Below are 22,441 nucleotides of genomic sequence, written 5' to 3'. Positions count from 1 at the left end.
CTTTGTATAAACAATAAATTTTTTATAATTTACAATTTTCTTTCTAATTTATCTCTTTTTTGTGTGGATGTTGTTAATGCACAAAGTGGTTATCTATCTTGGATTTTTTAATGCATTCATTCATATCAATATTGAATCTAGCATTCATATATACTAACTTCCAAAATTGAAACAACATTGTTTCTACTCTTTCTATATTTTCTTAGACTATATCACATCTATGGTCTCATCCCCTAGGCTAGAACTTATGCACATTCCAATATCTAGTTACAAAATTTAAAATTCCACCTTTTAGGAATAATAACTCTAAAATATGTCCATTAACTATTGGCATGAATGCAAAATATTTCAACATATGTGTTTGAGGTTATGTCTTTAAGGACACCATCCTAGGAAAATTCTATTATTTATTTTTAGCATCTCATATTTATAGATACTATCATACACCTCATAGGTTAGAAATGCACCATTCTTTATTTCTCTATTTTCTACATGTTTTTTATTAAGATAAAACGTGTTTTACAGGGACGCAAAACCCAAATCCTAGTATAGAGAAATAAAAATATCAACATAAAAGTCCAAAACCAATAGCCAAATAACAAAAGAAATAAGGGTCAAACCCCACAAAGGCCAACTAAAAACCAACGCTAAAGCCTAGGCTAGCAAGCAAAAAGCTAAACAAAAGCACCTAAGATTTAAATTTTTTTCTCAATAACTTCCTTATTGATATCTTTCATCTCCTCCATGATGCTCCTCGTGGAACTGTTCTCTTAGTTCCTATTCCTAGTCCTAGAGACGAGACTATAGAAACCCGCACCTCCGATTCTTTTGGATTAGAATCTAGATTTTTCTTTTTAGATTTAGTATCAAATGTCACAATGTTTTTGATCAATTGAGCTTTATGGATTATGATTTAATAATTCAATTTTTAAGGCCTTCAACACTATTATTCATATTTTTTTGCTGATCTCAACCACATTCTTGAGACTTCCCTTAAGGTGTTCCACATCTTTCTCGAAACTAGCAATTATGGATTCATGCTCTGTTTTCATGACTTTAACATCTTCAATCAATCTCTGGGTCATTTTAAGGAGCTTCTCAATTTTATTAGGCATCAGGGTCTTGGTGAAGGTATTAAAAATCTCATTAACCCACTATTTAATTATGAGGATTTCATTACTCGCCCAACAAAAACACTTCTCCTGACTGGAGGTGGAGTTAGCTAGAAGCAGATCAAAATCCACCTCATCACTTTTACTATTATTAGAGTCCACCTGGTTCAGGTTGAGGGTAATATCCAACTCAATTTCCTTATTACCTTTATCATTTGGCTCCACAAACATCCCTAAATTTTTCGTTTAGGGCTATCATTACCCCTCTCCTGGGAAAGAAGGGTTTTGTTCTTTCTGGCTGCATTTAAAGGTGATGGTTTACACTTTTTGCTACTATTGGTGCCAAGAGTGACCTTTGAGGGGGGTACCCTCTTCATCAAAAGGCGTATGCTCTAGGTCATCTTTCGACCCTTGAAGGTCATGTGAGTCCATAGCCATCTCTCCTGACATCCACTCATCCTCTATTTTCGTATCTGACACAACATGTACATCAGGATTAGTTTCAATTTTATGGGTCAGTGAGGATTTAATTTCATTTATTTTAGCATATTTCATAATCAGAAGGATGAGGACCTCATGTAAAAGAGGGTTTTCACTATTTTTAGCATGATTGGAAAGGCTATGCTCCAAAGAGCAGACCAAATAAAATGACAAAGAGATTTTCCTATCATGTCTAAAATGATTCAAAGTAGTAAAATGATAAGAAAATATATTGACAGAACAACCATCCAAGGTAATGTACCTATAATCACCTCCGCAACATCAGCCCAAAGTCTCATCAGGTACTTTCTATTGTAGCCCCTAGCAATTGTTTTCCTAACCCTTTCTCTTTCGATTTGCTTATCAAAGAAAATAGAGAGGGATTCCTTTGTCGCCTTCCATTCCATATATAACTTATTCCCCTCCATCTGCAACCTAGTGATACCCACAATAATCTCCTCATCAATTTTAAACTCTACACCATAAACACTGAGAAACCATTATTCATGACCATGCAGTTTTTTAATGTATGGGACAAGACCACCATTCGCAGTCGCAGTCCACATATATCCTTATTTTTCTCCCACTTTTGATAAGAGGATGAATCCATCTTATTTTTATCTCCCCCCATGTTTGAGTTGCCCTTGCCAATTTTGAGATTCACCATCTCATAACCAAACCAAAACCAGAAGGCACACAACCAAATAGCCAAGAACAATCTGGAAGCTTGACTATTTTGGTGAATCCAATTATAGCAAAGAGTGGCTTTATGCATGTGATAATAATGCATCATGAATAATCATCGGTTGAGAATACACTAGATCATCAACATCCTTTCATACCAGTTCACACAATTGCATCAGGAAAGTTTCCCTCCACTATTTTATTTTCTCGCAAGCCACACCCTGATTTGCCACGCAGTCCACATGTTGATTACCTTCTTGAAAAACATGCATTTTTCAAACTTCATCCATCTTGGTAATCATATTGAGGTAGTCCCAAACTAAGTGTTTAATTGTCCAGCTCAGAGTCATATGTTTAATTAGATAATTAATAATATTCAAGGAGTCACTTTCAATCCATACCTTTTTATGACCTCCCCAGAAAGAAAGTTGAATCCCAAGGTAAGCTACATTTTCTCTATTTTCTTCATGTTACAACAACTATGATGTATAAATTTATCAAAAAATGAAGGTGGATTTCCATTAAGATATATCATGTTGTGGTCTATTCAAGTTGATTACCTAAATATCTTAATAGGTTTTGGTTGAGGTTGCACAACCAAAAAAGGTAAAGTGGAGGTCATTATAAAAAAACAAGGAGGTAGTCAAGTTAATATTGTAGCACAAAAGAATTAGGTGAAAAAAAATAAAGAAGATACAATACCTAGGGTTTACTAAGTCTAGGTTCAGGGGAAATTATCAAAATAAATAGGTTTGCATCATGCTTCAACCCCCCCTCTCTCTCCCTCGCTCCCTTGCTCCCTCCTTCCCTCCTTCCTTCCTTCCAGCCCTCTCTCTGTCTCTCTTCCTCTATTCCTCCTGCTATCCCTCCCATCCTCTCTCTCTCTCTCTCTCTCTCTCTCTCTCTCTCTCTCTCTCTCTCTCTCTCTCTCTCTCTCTCCCTCCTTCCCTCCTTCCTTCCTTCCGACCCCCTCTCTCTCTTCCTCTATTCCTCCTGCTATCCCTCCCATCCTCTCTCTCTCTCTCTCTCTCTCTCTCTCTCTCTCTCTCTCTCTCTCTCTCTCTAGATAAATCTCCCTCTCTCTCTTTCATTTTTTACCTAACACCAACTTTATATTCTATTTTGTAAAATTTGATTACTTTCATCTAATGTTTTATATTCAAATTTTAAACTTCTTATCATTACTAAAAAAATCATTTAAAATAAAAATTTATTAAATATATATTTTAACTAAAATAATTATTCTCTACTATTAATTTTAAAACTATATTTCCTATACATTATTATTATGAGGTATATTAGTTTTTTAAAATATTACTATTTTTATTTAATATTTATGTTGATATGCATATTACAATGGAAGCACGAAGGATTGAAAGTGTCTGTACATAAAATGTATTTTTTTCAAGGATAAGGATAAGAACAATTATGAAATAAAAATATTTGATATGATAATATAATAATAATAATAATAATTTAGTCTTGAGTTTTCTTGCTTTTGTAAAATTTGTAATAAAAATATAATAATAATAATTTTGTATTTATTACAATATAGTAATATAATAATGGTTTAATATTAATTACAATATGATAATATAATATTTTTAAAGTGGAATAATGAATAAATATGATATATTTCATTATCTTTTACATAAATTTTTCAAAATATAGGCATGCTAATTATATATCTATCTAAAACTAATCATTTTGATGAAGTCATATATTTGTTTTTATGTGGTGTTTTCTTTAAAAATATTATTTTTATAATCAATATTAATATTTCAACATATAAGTGGTTATCCAATTTAAGCTAAAAGCTAACAGTCTTTATTAACATTAACACTCACCATTACACTCCACACTTTGTTGCCATTGTAGAATGCCTCTTATCATTAATTAAAATTTATTTTGTGTTACTAGTACTTGTTGTAGGCAATACTATTGCATTCACTGAAGTGCTTTAATCAATTAGTTTGCACCAATTAAAAGTGATTATTATTTTTTATTTAAAAATAAACTTAGTTTTTGCAAAGTTGAGATTTATATTTTTAAATTTAAGATATTGCAGAAATTGTTTATCTATAGTATGATTCGTTTAAAAAATTTGGCATTATAGGAGCAAAGTTTTAGGAATGATAGATTTTTTAAATTTTTTTTGGATTTCTTTGTATTTTAAAAAAAGAAATGTCCTTTTTAAAATATTTTTTTCATTTTTTATTATTTATAACATTGTAAATAATATATTTTTTCTAAATAGAGATATAAATTTTAATAATTATTTTTTATCTCAAAATATAGATAATAAAAACAATGATAGAGATTTGATTTAGTTTAAATTAAATCAAATACAAATATTTCTATTTAAAAAACAGACTTAATTATTATATGTAATATTAGTCCTTTCCATAGGCAATACTATTGCATTCACTTATGCCTAATTAGTCAATTTTTTGCACCAATTAAAAGTAATTATTATTTTTGTTTTCAAAATGAACATTCTTTTTATAAAGTTGAGATTTATATTTTTAAATTATAAATTATTTATCTACAACATGATTGGATGAAAAAAATTGTTGTTATAGGAGAACATTTATAGGAACAATTTTTAGATTTTTTATATATTTAAAAAATAAATTTCTATTTTAAATAACTTTTTTCATTTTTTTATCAAGAATCTTGTAAATAAAATGATTTTTCTATATTAATATATATATATATATATATATATATATATATATATATATATATTAATATTTTTGCATAGGATTTGGTTCACACCATTTAAATTAAATAAAATAGAAATTTAAATATATAATTAAACTATTTCATTATAAGTATTACACAATAAACATTTCTATTATAAATAAATAAATCAAGTATATATATATATACTATTTTCTCTTTATTGTTTATATTATATAATTTAATAATTATTTTATTAAGATCTATTATAATTAACATTACATAAATATAATTAAAATAATATATAATCTTAAGACTAATAATTAATAGTTAGATTAAAGATTAATCTTATTATCATATATTTTTTTGATCGTTAAAAGACTAGATTTTATTTATTAATACTAAAAGGAGAAATTACATAGATATCAAAAAGCTTATTCTTAAACCACTATCCTTGTGGATGAAAGTACCCCAACCCCCCAAAACATGAATCTTGCTACATACCAATGACACAATAAATAGCTATTTAAGAGGCAACAAAAACAACTACATGACTAAAACTATAAACTACGACAACACATAAGATTAGCTCTAGAAAAAATAAATGTCATCTGCAACCAAAACTTGCATTATACAACCTACTCATGACTGTAGACTCTTCTCCTTTGACTTCTAACCATTGATCCAATAGTCTTCCTTATGGAAGCCATGCTTTTTCTTCCCTTCTTTAGCTCCTCTCCACTCATTGCCTCATCCACTTGACCACGGTTGTACATATGCTCTTTAATGAGCATCTAGCCACCTTAAGCTTCCATCCTTCTATACTCCCAAATGATAAATGCACTCAAAGGAGGGATAAATTCAGCATCTTGAATCCACTCTTCGCTCTTGGTGACAAATTCTTCACCCAGCTGTACCATGGCCATCAGGATTTCCATACCAAATTGTTACTCTTCCCTTATACATTCCATTATTACCCATTCAATATCCTCTTTGGTGCCTAGTTCCAAGCACCAAGCAAAGAAAAACAAAGGCCACATCCACATTTGTTTGGTATCTGAACTCAAACTTCATATACTCTTCCCCCATAAACTTGTCAACTATCCTCAAGAAATTGGAATCCTCAATTTTAAAGATATTCATCATCCTTTCCTCTTAAATTTTCCTCATGAAGGTGAGTGGCTACTTGTCTGTCAAAACAAAAAAATTGGCCTCCATATTGACATGCAAAATCCTAACAAACCCCCACTCTCCCTGCAAGTCATCAGTATAGCTTCCTACACTACCCTCAAGAAAACCTCGTGTTGATATGATCATGGTTGACTGTGTGTAAATTGATGGCATGATAACTTTTTCGGCCTCCCTGCAACTCACCACCCAAATTTCCCTCATTACCTTCAAGAAGCACTATAATACAATAATCAATGTCTAACACATTTAAACTGATGGCAAAATTATTTCATCGTATTACTTGCCTTGCACAAGTTTCCACCTCATTCTGAATAGACTTGCAACCTGCATAGATTTCTAATGGTTGCGGACTGCTAATTGTATTCACCTCCACGCTACCTCCTCCGCTGAACCCCTTTGTACACTTGAAGGAATCTCATACCATCCATCACATCAACACCCACCTCACCTTCATCAACTAAATTTATCTCTAAAATTTTCCCACCATTTCATCATGTTGTTGCCACTAGCCAAAAAACCCAGTTTGAGAGAAGATCGGCCTCCTTATTACCTTCATGTTTGATATGGGAAAATTTGAAGTATTGGAACTCGTTTAATTTTGACTTAATAATCTTAATAAATTTATTTACCTTTAAGTGCCAAGATTGTTTCTTGAGCTTCCACCTCATTGTTAGTGCTTTCTTCTAACTTTTGAGCATTGATTGCAAAGATGTTTCCAAATTCATCCCTAGCAACACATCCTGCACCTGATGGGATAAGATTTCCCTTTGATGCCCCATCAAAATTGATCTTGATCCATCCATTCTGCCTTTGCCAAATAACTTGTTTAATCAATCTTATTATTATAATTATAATTATATAGATTTAATAATTAAATTAAGACCGTATTCTTAAGAAAAATATATATTTTCACTATAATGTTTTTGATAAAGATAAGAGGGTTTTACATGGACTTGAAACCAAGAGTTTTATAGAAACTAGCCAACAACCAACCAAATAGAAACCAATAGCAGGTTTGGGGAACACCCCAGACCAAGCTCAAAAGAAAAAAGAAACAAGAAGCAACAAAACAAAGCATAGACAAACACTCAATTAAGCAAGTGCACCAACTCCTTGTTCTTCTGGATGCTAACCTTGTTGATTTCCTCCAAGTCCTCCATAATATACCCGAAGGTACCCTTATTGCTGCTCCTGCTTCTGGTCCTAGAACTAGGGCCTGTAGTTTTATTGCCACCCACAACAGAATCTTCACTGCCCAGATCTTTCTTTCTATTACTATCACCAGGATAATCACTGTCAATAGGAATGGATCTATACTCTGCCACCATGGCATTGATCTTTTCCAGCCCCTCCATACTATTTCTCATGGCCTCCTTGCTTATGTCTACCAAATTCTTAAGGTTATTCTTAATCTCCTCCATAGACTGCTCAACCTTCTCAATTCTTTGCTCATGATTACATATCATAACCTCCACATCATGGGAAAGCTTCTAGGTCATGATCATGAGCTTCTCTATTTTGTTAGGCTCAGGTGAATCAATGAAGATATCAATTATCTCCTTAATCCCCTCTTTGAGGATATCAATCTCCTTCCCCACCCACTTCTTCTAGTCGCTTCCATCACCAGATTCATCAGAGTACTTTCACTATAATGTTTATATTATTATTTTATAATTATTAATATTATTTTATTGAAGTGAAAGTTATAGCTAATATTACAAAAGTATAATTAAAATAATATAATTTTTAAATAACAATAATTCAAAATTATAATAGTTAAAAATTACAATAAATATTTTTCTTATAATACTATAAAGGCAAGTACTCGCCACTATGTGGCACTTATTTTATCTTAAGACATGTAAATGCCAATTGTCTATGCAACACACAGAGTGCACAATTGATTGCATTTATTATTTAATTAAAAATTAAAATATATATTTTTTAATTATTATACTTTACTTCTAATTTTTAGTTAGTTAATAAATATGATCAATACTTCTTTGCATAGACTTACAAAATGCACCATTTGGGGACTCCTTGCTTACATGGCATGTTCTCTTTTGAAGGTAGGGGGATCTGATGTGGTTACAATTAACTTTTAAATAACTCATACTATTCTTGTTTAAATTAATGTATCTAACATAACTATATAATTAATTATTAAAATATACTAATAATCAAGCGATGCATTGAGTTAAACTTCACTTCCATGGAACAGAGCGAGCCCTGCCAAATGAGCAATCAAATAATATGAGCGATCATATTTTTTGGAAATTTTAAATTGAATAGATAATTAATTGATGAGCGATCAGATAATATGAGCGAGCCCTGCCGAATGAACGATCAACGAATATGAGCGAGCCCTGCCGAATGAAGGATCAACGAATATGAGCGAGCCCTACCGATGAATGATCAACGAGCCCTAAGAGCATATTTAATAAGAATTTTGGAAATGATTAGGAAAGCCTGCCAATGAACAATCAACGAGCCCTAAGAGCAGATTTAATAAGAATTTTGGAAATGATCAGCGAGCCCTAAGAGCAGATTTAATTGCAGATTTTCAAAGTGCAAATACTGAGGCTGTTGTGGTCGTAGTTATCCTCCTGATAAATGATGGCTCTCAGCCCAAAGCGTGAATACTAAAACTTTTGCATTCACAGTTATCCTCCTAATAAAGATTTTCAGCGACATTATCATCTCCAGCGCTCTGCACAACAGTAATGATTTGTTAGGGTGAAAAATGCGAATGGCATGAAGACGAAATCCAACAGAGGACTGCTAAAAGCAGATTGCCAAATTAGGATTGAGGCACATGAACAATCAGTGGTTTTGGAGGACTCCCTCCTCCACATGGTTTGCAAACAATTCTCCCTTATTCTCTTCATTTAATGCTCTTCTTTACTCTGCGTCCTCTATTTTAATTGCTTTTTCTATGTGTGAATTTTTGTCTACCATAATGGAGGTGGAAATGGATGGAGACCCTCAGTCTCATCCTTCACCTACCTCCTCCCAACCCCATCTGCAACCAAAAAAAACCTTTAGAGAAGCCATGGGTAGGGTTTCATCATCAATTGACCAGGATGCCAAATTCGTTGCCATCAGTGGCGATGGAGGAGCGAGTCCAAATGGTATGGACCTTGGCCTCGACTCCAACACTATCTCCATTTTGCCTAATGATTCTATGGCCAATGAAATTGCTATTGAAAAAAAATGGTTGAAAGACTACAATTTTTTTTGCTTGTGTGGATGTTGATAAATGCCCTCCTCAGAAATTTATGGATGATTGGTTTCATAACTACTAGAATTTAAAATTAGGGTTTCGAATCTTCTTCTTTAGGCAAATTCAGAAAGGATTGTTCATTTTTTTTTTAATATGCATGAAATGCAGTTAGAGGTTCTTAAGAAATTGTATTGGAATGTTGGTAAAACTTCATTTCGTGCCCTAGGTTGGTCTCCTGAGGCGATTTCTGAAGAAATCCCAGCTCTTTCGTGCCCTAGGTGGGTAATTATCAAGAACATTACTCCATTTTTGTGGAAATTTATCCCTCAAATTATGAAACCCATCAGTAAATTCATCCGTATGGATGACTCTCCATGGCTCGTGCCCCATCTTGATGTCAGAGTGCTCATTTCCATTAAACTTGAGATTGATCTTCCTAATATTCTCAATCACAATATTGAGGGAGATATTTTCTCCTACCCTTTGGAAATTTTAGGGGGGTTAAACGCATGTTTACTTTGTAAAAAGATGGCCATGTCTGTAAAAACTGCCCTATTCTTAATAAGAAATCCTCAATTTTGAACTCGCGGAGAACCCATATGGATAACTTTGGTCCCCCTCCTAACCCTATGGCTCCATCCTCCCTTGTGGTCCAGTCTATCATGGGTAGCACCCCTACAACTATTCCTGACTTACCCATATCAGATACGTGCCCTAAAAACTCTCAAACCAATATGGCTCCCCCCTGCTCCCCTATTGCAGATAACATAGAACAATCGAGTGTGGAACAACAAGATAGTTTTCATATGGCTACAAACAAGTCCAAGAAGCGCTAAAGGAAGAATGCACAACAATTAGCCATTGATAAGATTAGGTCTGACAATGTCGGTGTTAACCATGCTCAGAATAATGTCAATCTCACCCCACCCGTAGTTGATGCTAATTTTTCAAAAGTTAAGAGTATCATTAATAATTTTGAAACCCCCGGTACGTGCACTAGTGATCTCCATATGGGTGATGGCTCTGTGACTTCCCCGAGGGCTAATTGCATCTCTGATAACCTCGGCTTCGTCGATCCCACCCCCTGTATCGGTATCACTAGTGAATCTAGTGTGAGTTTGCCTCTGAAAGTCTTAAAAAAACTTGATGTTGATGATGTGATTCAGGTCATCACTGCTAATACTAGGGGTGATAGAAATTATGTCTTTTCCCCCTCTAACTTGTCCTCCACAAAAATGCCTTGGATGGCAGTGAATGATACCCCGGTCCAGCCTACTACCTATGCGGAACCTCCTTCTGAAAATGTATCTCAAGGAGATGATGATTCTGGTGAAAACCATGAAGATCAAATTGAGGGTTGTTCCAAACCCAATAGAAGAGGACGCCCCGTGGGCTCAAGAACAAGGCCCCCTTTGACAAGAAGAAGAAGAAGGGCAAAGGTCTCCTTGCATGTGATAGCAACCTTCATGCTGCTAAGCACTCGTAATCCCCCCCTGTTTACCATGAAGTAAATCTCATGGAATGTTAGAGTGCTGGAAGCCCCAGACAAAAAGCAGATTGTTAAACGTTTCTTGGACTCTCAAAAAGACTTGGACTATCCGATGCTTCAAGAGCTTAAAAATATTAATTTTACCTTGGATATTAACCTTAATTTCATTTGGAAAGACTCCATCATAATTTTCTCCAATCGCCTCAGGGGTAAAGGTGGTGTTGGACTGCTCATTAATCCCATATGGTCAAACCATATTACTGACAAGGGTTGCTCACCTTGTAACAGGGTTGTTTGGGCCTCTATTAATGTTGACAACATCCTCATTGGGGTGTGCTCTATCTATACGTCCAATGACTATAAGGAAAGAAGTGCCCTTTGGGATTGGATTGCATCCTTACCTGATATTCCCTGGATCCTTGGAGGAGACTTTAATATGATTGAGAATTGTGATGATAAGGTGGGTGGTAATTCTTTTGAATGGAAAGGCTCTGAAAAATCTCATTGGGATAGAATGAAATTTAAAAAAAACCTGTTTGATCCTCTTCTTGGTAATAAGGTCGATACAAGGGGTCTCTAGAACACTTGGTGCAATTTCCAAAAAGGTTGTAATAAAATTTATCGCAGACTTGACCGTTTTTATGCCAATAAATATGGTTTTTCATTTATCCCTAGTAACCATGGCAATTATGTTGTTGTTTGGCCTTTTACTCTCTCGGATCACCACCCTATTACTGCACACATCAAAATTGCTAACTTCTTACCTGGTGATGTGGTGGGGCCTAAGAAGTTCATTCTTAACACTAATTTACTGAAAGATCTTGATGTTCTTGCTGCCATTAACCTCATTAGACTCCTAAATAAGGATAATAAGAACTTAGCTTCGCATATTGATAGGTGGAATTATAATGTTGTTTCCTGGCAAAAACTCTTGCAAACTATTGGTCAAAAAAGGGCCAAAGACTCCAGATTTGTGGAAAAGACTCTCAATATTAATCTGCTCCACCTTGAAAATGAAATTGAGTTGACTCCTTCCTACCTTGACCTTGCCAACCAAGTGGCGAAAACTAGGGATGCCCTTAGATTACATTAGCAAGTTAAGATCAAGGGGGCCATGATTAGAGCCCGTAGCCTTTGGATCCAATTTGGTGATAAAGGCTCGAAGTTTTTCTTTAATCTTCTTAAACATAAGAAAATCAGGGAAAAGATTGATAGACTTATTGTTGATAATCGAGAAATTGTTGATCTGGACAATATTAAAGAAGCCTTTTCCCTCTTCTACCAAAAACTTTTCACCTCTGAAGACTCTGAGGCTGCCAAGGCCCTCAGACTTAAATGCAAATCCATCATTCCCTGTAGGATCTCCGAGTGGGAATATTTCCTCAAACAAAATTTCACAGTTGATGAAATTCAGAAAGGCATCAACTCCCTCCACAATGACAAAGCTTCGGGGCCTGATGGGCTCCCAGTTGAGTTCTACAAAGCCAACCTTAACTAGATTTGCTTTGATATTCTTGATATATACAATGAGGCTTTGGGTAAGGGTTCCCTTGGCAATGTTATCAATAAGGGTATTATTAAACTCATACCTAAGGATGGGGACAAGGCCCTCATTAAGAAATGGAGACCCATTACCCTTCTCAATGTGTTCTATAAGATCCTAGCTAAAATATTGGCCGTCCATCTAGAAAAGATCCTGCCCAAGTTCATCTACCCCACCAAAACCAGCTTCATTAAAGGTAGGTATATTCTAGAAAATCTCATCACAAGTTGGGAAGCCATGGAATGGTCTAAATTTTCTGGTAAAGACACTGCTATGTTTCTCCTTGACTTTGAGAAAGCCTATGATAGGGTGGAATGGGACTTTATTATTACAATGCTTGAAGCCTTTGGCTTTCCTAGTGAATTCTATACTTATGTCAAGGTCCTCCTTCAAGATGACTCTGCTTAGATTGATGTTAATGGCTCCCTCTCCTCTTCCATTATGCTCTCTCGGTCCATTAGATAGGGCTGCCTCTTGGCCCCTTCTCTATTTGTTATTGCCTTTGATGCTTTATTCTACCTCCTTAGGGATAACTCCCTCTCCCCAAAGGTTAATGGGATTATGCTCCTTGATGATAATGAATTGATGAATATTCAGTTTGCCAATGACACGGATCTTTTTCTTGAGCTCACCAAGCAAAACATGGATAACCTTAGCCTTAAAATCCAATGCTTTGGGTCAATTTCTAGAGCTCGGTCTCCCAGACCAAGTCTACCTTCCTTAGCTGGATGGATCACCCCCCTGATTGGTTTGGACACCTTGGCTACCAATGGGGTGGTCCTAACAAAATTGTCAGATACCTTGGAGTTCCCTTCTTGGTGTCCCCTTCCCTCAAAGATACGTGGCTCTGGGTTAAGGAGAAAATTGATAAGAAACTTAGTAAATGGAACAATAGATTCCTCTCCCTGGCAGGCAGGGTTCAAGTGTGCCAAAAAATCCTCTCCTCCTATAATATCTACTACTCCTCTACTTGGATGTTTAGCAACTATTAGATCCTTGAAATTCAAAAGGCTGTTAGATGGTTCCTTTGGTCTGATGGCAAAGGTAATAATAAATTACATGCTGTTAACTGGAAGTGGTGCCATATTGAGAAATCTCTTAGTGGCCTTGGATTAAAAGATCTTAGGATCCAAGGTATTCCCCTTGCGGCTAAATGGATCTTCCATTCTCTCAAAGGTTAGGAACCTTGGAAGGTTTTAATCAAACACAATATTGAGAGGGTTGTCCCTAAGAATGCTAAGACTTGGAAGGGTTTACCTCTCACCGACCTTCTGGCTGGTGGTTTTCCCATTTCTGTCTAGGGCACTTGTGTGTTCAAGTCTATTTGGAAAGCTTGGGAACATGTTAGGGGGTTTTTGGTCAACACTAGTGTCAACAATGGTGACCTAATTCATGGCGAGATATACTTATGGTGGAACCTCTTCCACGCTGGCAAATCCTTGGCCCTTACTCAGGGATGCTCGGCTAGAGCTTGGGCCAGGAAAGGGATCAAATATCTTATTGAATTTTTAGAAGATGATACTCTTATTACGTGGGAAGATCTCAGCTCAAAATGTAACCTCCCCCCCACTCAAAAAAGAGCCTACAACATGATTAAGCATGCTTGTATTGATTTCGGTCTTCTTAAAGACTATGATGCTGATTCTCATAGATTTCTGTCTTTTAAATGGGATGATGGTACTCTTTTGGCTAAAATCAAGTCTCATAACATTTACTCTGTCTTAATTTATGAGGCTTCCATCATTAATCACGTTAACATTTTATGGTATTCTGATCTGCCTATTATGCAGTGGCAAAAGACCTTAAGCATGCTATGGAAAAGTCTGATCAAGCCAAAAATCAAGTGCTTTAAATGGCTTATGATACTTAATAGACTTCCTCTCTTGAGGAATTACGATAATAATGATTTATGCTCTATTTGTAAACTTCCTGAGACTAGCAGGCATATTTTCTTTGATTGCTCCATTGCCAAGGAAATCTGGTTAATGTTTGGCTTTTCTATCCCCGACCTTGTGAATATTTTGGAAATTATTTCTGGGCACATTAAAGGATTGAAAAAGGATGCTAATATTTTTTTGTTTACTTTATCTGCCAATATTCTTTGGTATATTTGGAAAATTATGAATGCTGATAGGTTTCAAGGCCAAGCTAGGGCCCTTACTGAGTCCTTTCGAAGAATCACAGTCTTCAAACTTGTCGTGCAGGTTACCTCTACTATGAATGTTGAGAGACACAAGATCCTGAGGTTCCTCAAGGATGGTCACGCCACCATGTTCATCAATGAGATGAAGGATGGTTATGAGTGGAGATGCAACGAGGACAACCTATCCTCATTTGAGGAGGCTCTCAAGAAGCTGAAAAATGAAATTAAAGATAACAGGGAACCCTCCTATGCCCAAGTTGAGATGCTGGCAAAGATTCATAGCTAGAAGACCATTGTTTGGATGGAAGGACCTTAGGGATGGGCGGCATGGGTTGAACCCCAAGATGGCATCCTCTCTTGATGCTTTTGTTGACTTCTCATGATGCAGTTAGTTTGTTAGTACTCTTTTGTGCAGACTACGCACCTTGTTGATTACTTGGGTTTTTGTTGTCCTGTGGCGGTGACAGCTATGTTTTGCTGAGGCCAGGCCTCCTTGTTCTGGATTCTCTCGATTTTTAATATAAAAAAAAATATACTAATAAAAATAATATCAATATGATTATTTTATATTTATAAAATAATTTATTCATATGGATCTAATTTATAAATTTTGGTTTACCATTTCTTTGGTTGTAGATGGATTTTATCTTTGCATATTATAATAATAGAGTTTTTTTTGCAATATTATTTGCATTGTAAGAATAAAAATTGGTACAATATATTCAATCAATTAATATACTAACATATATATTTTTTGAAAAACTTATGTAAATGATACCAAAATATATCACATTAGTTCATTATTCCACTTAAAAATTATTATATTATTATATTATAATTAATGTTAAATCATAATTGTATTGTGATATTATAATTAATACTAAATTATTATTATATATGATTATGTTATTATATTTAATATATTCTTATTCTTAATTCTTTTATATTTCTATTAAACTCTTTACAAAAGAAAAAAGCTTTCAAGAATAAATTATAATTATTATATTGTTATATTTTTTATTAAACTCTTTACAAAAGAAAGAAAATTATTAAAATTAAATCATTATTATATTATCATATCATTATATTTATTCTTATTATTATGAGAAAAAAATGGATTTTATGTGCACTCTTTCAATCCCTCATACTTTCTATGACATAATTATAAAAAAAATTAATAAATCATATTATAATATTATAATAATGATATAACATAAATACTATAAAAAGAATAAGAGACCAACAAAATAAAACCTATACTACAAATAAACTAATAATTAATAAAGATAGGTTTTACCTCGCATGTGCAATTTGTTGTGGAATAGTCAACAGTAGCACTATGAATTAGTGCACATTATTCAGTCAAATTAGAAAAAGGTGGACTGATTCCTTTAAAAATGACAAATATGAAATTTTCTTATGAAGTTTTCTGGATTTGATTGTGTGTATTTTTTTCCCATCAATGTTTCGAATCAAACTCCATGATTCATCATTAGGATGAATAGAATTCCAAAGATAGGAAAGATATTGAGTTGCAGGTTTGAGATAGACTAAGAAGAGATGTGGGTTAGGGGAGGGCACAAGGATTAAGGAAAAAAGAAAAAAAAGAAAAAAAAAAAGAAAAAAAGAGAAAAAGACCACCTAAAGGTTGGATGACAAAAAACCCTTGGAATAACCACCCAAATAAAAAGAATAAAGAAAATGCTAGTAACATATAGAAACCTATAAAAAACAAAAAGATAATAAATGAATATATATATATTGGAAAGCAAAGGGAGAAAAAGAGAAAAACAATACGAAACACACAGATAGAAAGTGAACCAACACCGAAGAGCAGAAATAGAGCTGAACCAAAGTGGACAACCCCAAGGTAAAGAGAGAAAGGGACTGAACCCAACCTAAGGAGAGGGGGAACAAGGTACAGGGGGCGCAAACTAAAAGAGGAAGTGGGAGATGTGCAGAGGAAAAAGACTAAAGAAAGAAGGGGAGAAGTCAAGGCTAGGGGCGAGGATGATACTAGAGGATAGAAAGGAGTGGGTGCCTAGAGATACTAAAGGTTAACCCATAATTGTGATTAAGATTGGAGGGGTGATGAATAATAGCAATAGCCTCTTTAACTTTCCTTTTGAAAAAATTGTCCTTTCTAAACAATATCTGAGTGTCCTCCAAACAAATATGATGCTTGGTAGCTGATGAATGCTCAGCTAAGGCTGATTTGACAGAACGCTCATGTTTAATATTGGTGCCATACTCTTTTATTCTAGTCATGAACAAATGACCTATTTCTACAATGTACGAGGTTCCACAAGAGCATACAATCTTGTAGACACCAGACTCTAAAAAGGCATCCCTAGTGTCCTTAAGTGAGGGAACATGCCTCTTAATGGTGGAAATAGGTTTGAAGGCACAACAAAGACCTTTTTCTCAAAAGGATTCTTGAAATCTTGTAGGAAATGCCTTCAACATAAGGGAGAGAGACAAACAGAGCCGAAGACGGAGGAGAGGGCATGGGGTTAGAAATTAAGAGGAAATAAGATTTGGCTTGGAGGAAGGCCCTAGTGATCTGCTTGTTAGAGTAGCCATTCCATCTAAAGACTTTACGAAGATGGGAGAGCTCTTGCTTTAAGTTATCCTAGTCACAAATCTGATGGGCTCTTAAAGAAAGCGTTTTGAGGATCCCAACTTTCTGGCTAGGGTGGTGATGAGAAGCCGAATGAAGATATAAGTCAGTGTGGGTAGTTTTGCGAAACACCCGACGACCAAGGGATCCATCAGGTTTTTTACAGATTAAGACATCGAGAAAAACTAATTGGTTGTTATATTAAAGCTCTTTGGTGAATACGATAGAAGGAGAAATGTTGTTGAGGTGAGCATGAAAACCCTCTAACTTGTCCAAGACATGTGACCAATAGACATTGGTGTCACCCATATATTGTTTCCACCACTTTGGCTTTAGGGGGAAAGAATGTAAGGCCACTTCCTCAAAATGTTCCATGAATAAGTTGGCTATAACCCGCGAGAGAGGGGAGCCCATGGCTACTCCATCAACCTGTTCATAGATAACACCTTGGAAGGAGAAGAAGGTTGACCTTAAGAAAAGTTCCACCAAAGAGGCGATCTCCTCATTGACCTTATGCTTGACAATCTCGATGGATTCAAGAATGGGGACCTTTCTGAAGAGAGACACCACATCGAAGCTCACAAGAGTGTCATGAGTGTCCAACTTGGCGTCCTTGATAAACTGGACAAATTGGTTGGAATCTCTGATGAACGAGTTGGAATTGCCAACAAATAGAGAGATTAATTTGGCAAGAAAAGAGGCTAATTTGTAAGTAGGAGACCCAATGGTATCAACAATGGGTCTCAAAGGAATATTCTGCTCTCCGGTGTTGGTTCGCTTTTTGTCTGTGTGTTCTGTATTGTTTTTCTCTTTTTCTCCCTTTACTTTCTTATATATGTCTGTGTGTGCTTGTGTGTGTCTGTGTGTGTGTATGTGTGTCTATGTGTGTGTATATATATATATATGTGTATGCATATATGTATATATGTATATATATATGTATGCGTATATGTATATATGTATATATATATACATATATGTATATGTATATATATGTATGTGTATATATGTACATGTGTGTACATATATATGTGTGTGTGTGTGTGTGTGTGTATATGTACACACACACACACATATATATGTATATATATATATGCATATATATATTTATGTATATGTATATATATGTATATGTATATATATGTTTATATATATATATTTATTTGTTCTCTTTTATGTTTTTTATAGGTATGTATGTGTTACTAGCCTTTTCTTTATTCTTTTTCATTGGGTGGTTATTCCAGAGGTTTTTTGTCACCCAATCTATAGGTGGTCTTTTTTTTTTTTTTTTTTTGATCCTCGTGCCCTCCCCTACCCCACATCTCTTTTTATTCTATCTCAAATCTACAATTCAATATCTTTCCTATCTTTGGAATTATTTTCATCCTGATGATGATGTTGGCATTATAACAGACAATAACAGATTGTTGGCATTTCAATAAGGATATTGAGAAGGTTGTTGATGATTATGGATGTTTACTGTCTTAATATTATAATTTTGTCATTGATGTCAAGAAATTGATTTTCTAATTCAGTATGATGTTGCCATATCTTAAGAAGTATGATTTCATGAGTATAAAGATGAAGTTAGTGCTTCTATGTATAATTTTTTTTGATAAGTTTATTATAAAAAAGTTAATAGAAAAAGATGTTTTATCAAAACTTATCAATCAATAAGATAATTATAATTGTAATATATTTTTATTTGTCAAAGTTGGGTTCTGTTAAATATAGTAATAACATCATAAGGAAAACAAAATTTGAAATATGGCGTTCAACTATTAAAATAAATTGATTACAAAAGAATAGAATACTATTCAACAAATAGAAAATTATTGAATAGGTCAATCTAGATAAGGTTAAAAAGTATTGAAAAGACTTGTTCTATTGACAAAATGACAAGTTTTTTCTTTTCTATCTTGTAATGATTGTTGGTCCCATTTTGTAGTATGCTTCATTTCAACTTCCATCCTTTTAACTTCAGAGATCATATTAAAAATCTTAGCAAGAAGAAATATGTAGTCATTGTGGATAAAATTTAAACGTGAAACAAACAACTTTAATACAAAAGTACTCAATCAAAGAACTTTTTGTATAGTAGTATTTTTTCAAAATTAAAAGAAATACATCCCCTTTCAAGAAACACTAATGACAAGCTACTAAAAATATTAGCACATCATAGCATACAAATCTAAATTTTTAATACAACACTAGATTACTCATTACTAAATTCATAATAAAATAAATGCAAAAGTGACCAAAAAGGATAAAAATGAACACGATAAATTTCAAAGGTTCTACCCCTAAATTGTCCACACCATGTGATCCTTGTCTATGGTAGTGCAACTTTTCATTGTATATGAGAGCCCTTATGATGAGGTGGGTTGATTCTTTGAGCCCACTTGTCACATATATAAAATTGTAATCAAATATCATAGGATCATAACATGCCCTTTAACATCTCAAAATAACTTTGTTATTTGGAGTCCTCTAATCCCACATGTTCATATGTACATACAACTATGTCAATTCTCTAAAAATTTGAAGTATTTAACACTCATAGATGTATTTGGATTTTTTTATTTTTGTGAACTATATACTAAAATTCTAAACCTTTTAGCCAAAAACAAATGTAGAACATTGATATTTTTGAGTAACAATTGTCTATGTCTACAATAGTTAAAATAAATATAACTCTTAGTTATCAAATTTATGGCACATAAATGGTTAGTAGGAACATATATTAAGTAGATATGTAGCTTAGGTTTTGTTTAATTAAAAGCGAGATAGGCCTGAACCTTTACACATCTACTAAATAGAAAAACCTAGGGTACATGAAGAATGCACACCTAGCCAAAGACAAAAAACACCAAAACTAGCAAGGGACCACTTAATAACCAAATAAAGACTAGAGACAAAACCCAAAAACCAATAAACAAAAACCAACAAGCCAATCACCAAGGACACAAAGGGATGCTCTACTAGGTAGAGGCATTACCCTATTGCAATTTTTACATAGACCAATGACTTTATCAGAGAAAGAAATTTTCTTGTTAGAGTTCTTAACAGAGGTCAAAATACCCAAACCCTTAGTAGCTTTAATCACAAAGGAAGGGGGCTCCATAGAAGCAGAGGGAGACATCGCATGTCTCTTATGTTTCTCTTTCTTGTGATTAATTTTCTCTTGAATATCATGTAAGGAAGCCAAATTCCTTAAGGCCATCTCCTGACTCAACTTAGAGATTTCCTCAACATTTCACCTTAGGACATCTTGGCTTTTCTTTAGCTCCATTACTTCCTTAAATTCCTTTCTCTGAAAGACATTTTCACTAAGGTCATTCATAATACCCTCGACCTTATCCCATTTCTCAATTTTACCAACCATATTGCTAGCAGTCTTGCAGGTCCTCGTTTGTCCTTCTCCTCCATTACCCATTTATTACCCCTAATTCCTGCCTCAGGCATTGGCTCAAGCTTGTTAATATTTTTAATCTTCAAATAAAACTATGAGAAGAGCCATTTAATAACCAATTCATGTTGCTCAAAGCTCTCTTCTAGCCTTGACACCTTAGCAACCAAAGTAGGGGGGTCAGGATTGGGGTTAGGAATATTATATTTAGGGGGAAAAGGGGCATCATCCTCTAAGGTCGTAAGAGACTAGTTAGACTCTGAAGCTAAGGATGACACAAAATACTCAGGCACTTCCTCCTCATTTTAATCTAGCAACTCCACATCATTTAAAGGTGGATTAGAGGAGATTTTCTATTTCATGCCTATGATAGGGTTAAAGCAGGTAGGAACAAACTTGGGTCTAGAAGAAGTAATAGCTTTAGGGTTAGGTTTAGCAATAGGGGCACCTGAGAACTCCACCACTAAATTTGGCTCCTGCAAGGGGCTAAGAGGATTGAAAAGGGGCCCACTGGATAGAGGTAAAGCCAGATGAAAATTATAGAGCCTAAGGATTAAACCTTCATGAAGGAGAAGGGAATTTTTGGTCTTGGCTCTAGCAACTAATTGAGTCAAAGAAGAACAAACCCAGAAGGAAAAAATCATTTTTATACCATACCATAGGTGGTTTAGCATAGGGAAAAGTTGGGTATGAAATCTCTTAAACCACCTATCCAAAGTGAAGTACTTCATAAGTAAAAGAGAAACATCCTTCCAAATATTAGGTATTTCTTCTATGTTTTACCCACTTTGTAACCTTGAAACCCTTTCATTGGTCTTGAAAAATCTCTTAAATTCCTCCTTGTATGAACCTTTTGGCTTCTTATGAAAAGTAATTCCCTCCTATGATAAACTTGTGATAGCAATGATCAAGTCTAGGGAGACTTTGAATGCAACTTCCTCAAAGTTCACCTCCCTCTTCTCCCAAGATCAATATTTTTGCAAATCTCAAGATCAAAACCCTACATGCCTTCAACATAACTGGCGAGGTTCTCCTTAAACACCTTCTACCACAACTTAGAGTTACTTTTGAACTCATCACTAGTATCAAGTTTAGTTTGAATAAAGTATGCCCCCATCCTTATCACAGAGAGTCTAGAGAAAAAAATTAGGTAGGGAGAACCAAAACCAACAATATGAGCATGACAACACTAATGAGGGAAGCGTAAAGTCACACTGCTATTTGAAAGAGACATCTACCACCTAAACCATAAAGGAGTGGTCAAAAGGGCCGTGATAATAATGAAAAAAGAAATCCTTTGATTATACTCCATCATGATCCTTTATGTCCTCAAAGATAGTGACACAAACCATATTTGTAATATCATAACTACCCATCCATATTTTCAAAATGATTGGAAAGTGGGCCTAATGAAGCCAGTCTGTCTACGACTTTATTTTCTTCCCTTCATGTGTGACAAAGGTGGACATTTCTTAGCCTAAAAATATGATCATGACACTTGGCAATGAGGTGATCATATTTCTAGTCAGGTCTGACTTCATTCGTGAGCAATAAGATAGTATTTTTTGAATCACCTTCTATGATGATTTGATTATACCTTCTTTCATTCACAATGACTAGGCCATAATAAATTGTTGTTGCTTCCACTATACTCAAAGTTTGAAAACCTAAATTAATCATGTAGGTAAGGATTAGATTGCCTCTATGATCACAAATGACCCCACTCATACTCGCCTGACCTGGATTTCCTTTAGAAGATTTGTCAAAGTTCAATTTCAGCCAACCAGGATCAGGGTGAAGGGAATTTAATAAAATTATTGAATCCAATAGGTGGGGCTATGAATCTTGCCTAAGAATCAGTTAAG

Source organism: Cryptomeria japonica, chromosome 2 (genome assembly GCF_030272615.1).
Source record: "Cryptomeria japonica chromosome 2, Sugi_1.0, whole genome shotgun sequence".
Lineage (NCBI taxonomy): Eukaryota > Viridiplantae > Streptophyta > Pinopsida > Cupressales > Cupressaceae > Cryptomeria > Cryptomeria japonica.
The sequence above is the reverse complement of the archived record's forward strand: the minus strand, read 5'-3'. Positions refer to the sequence as shown.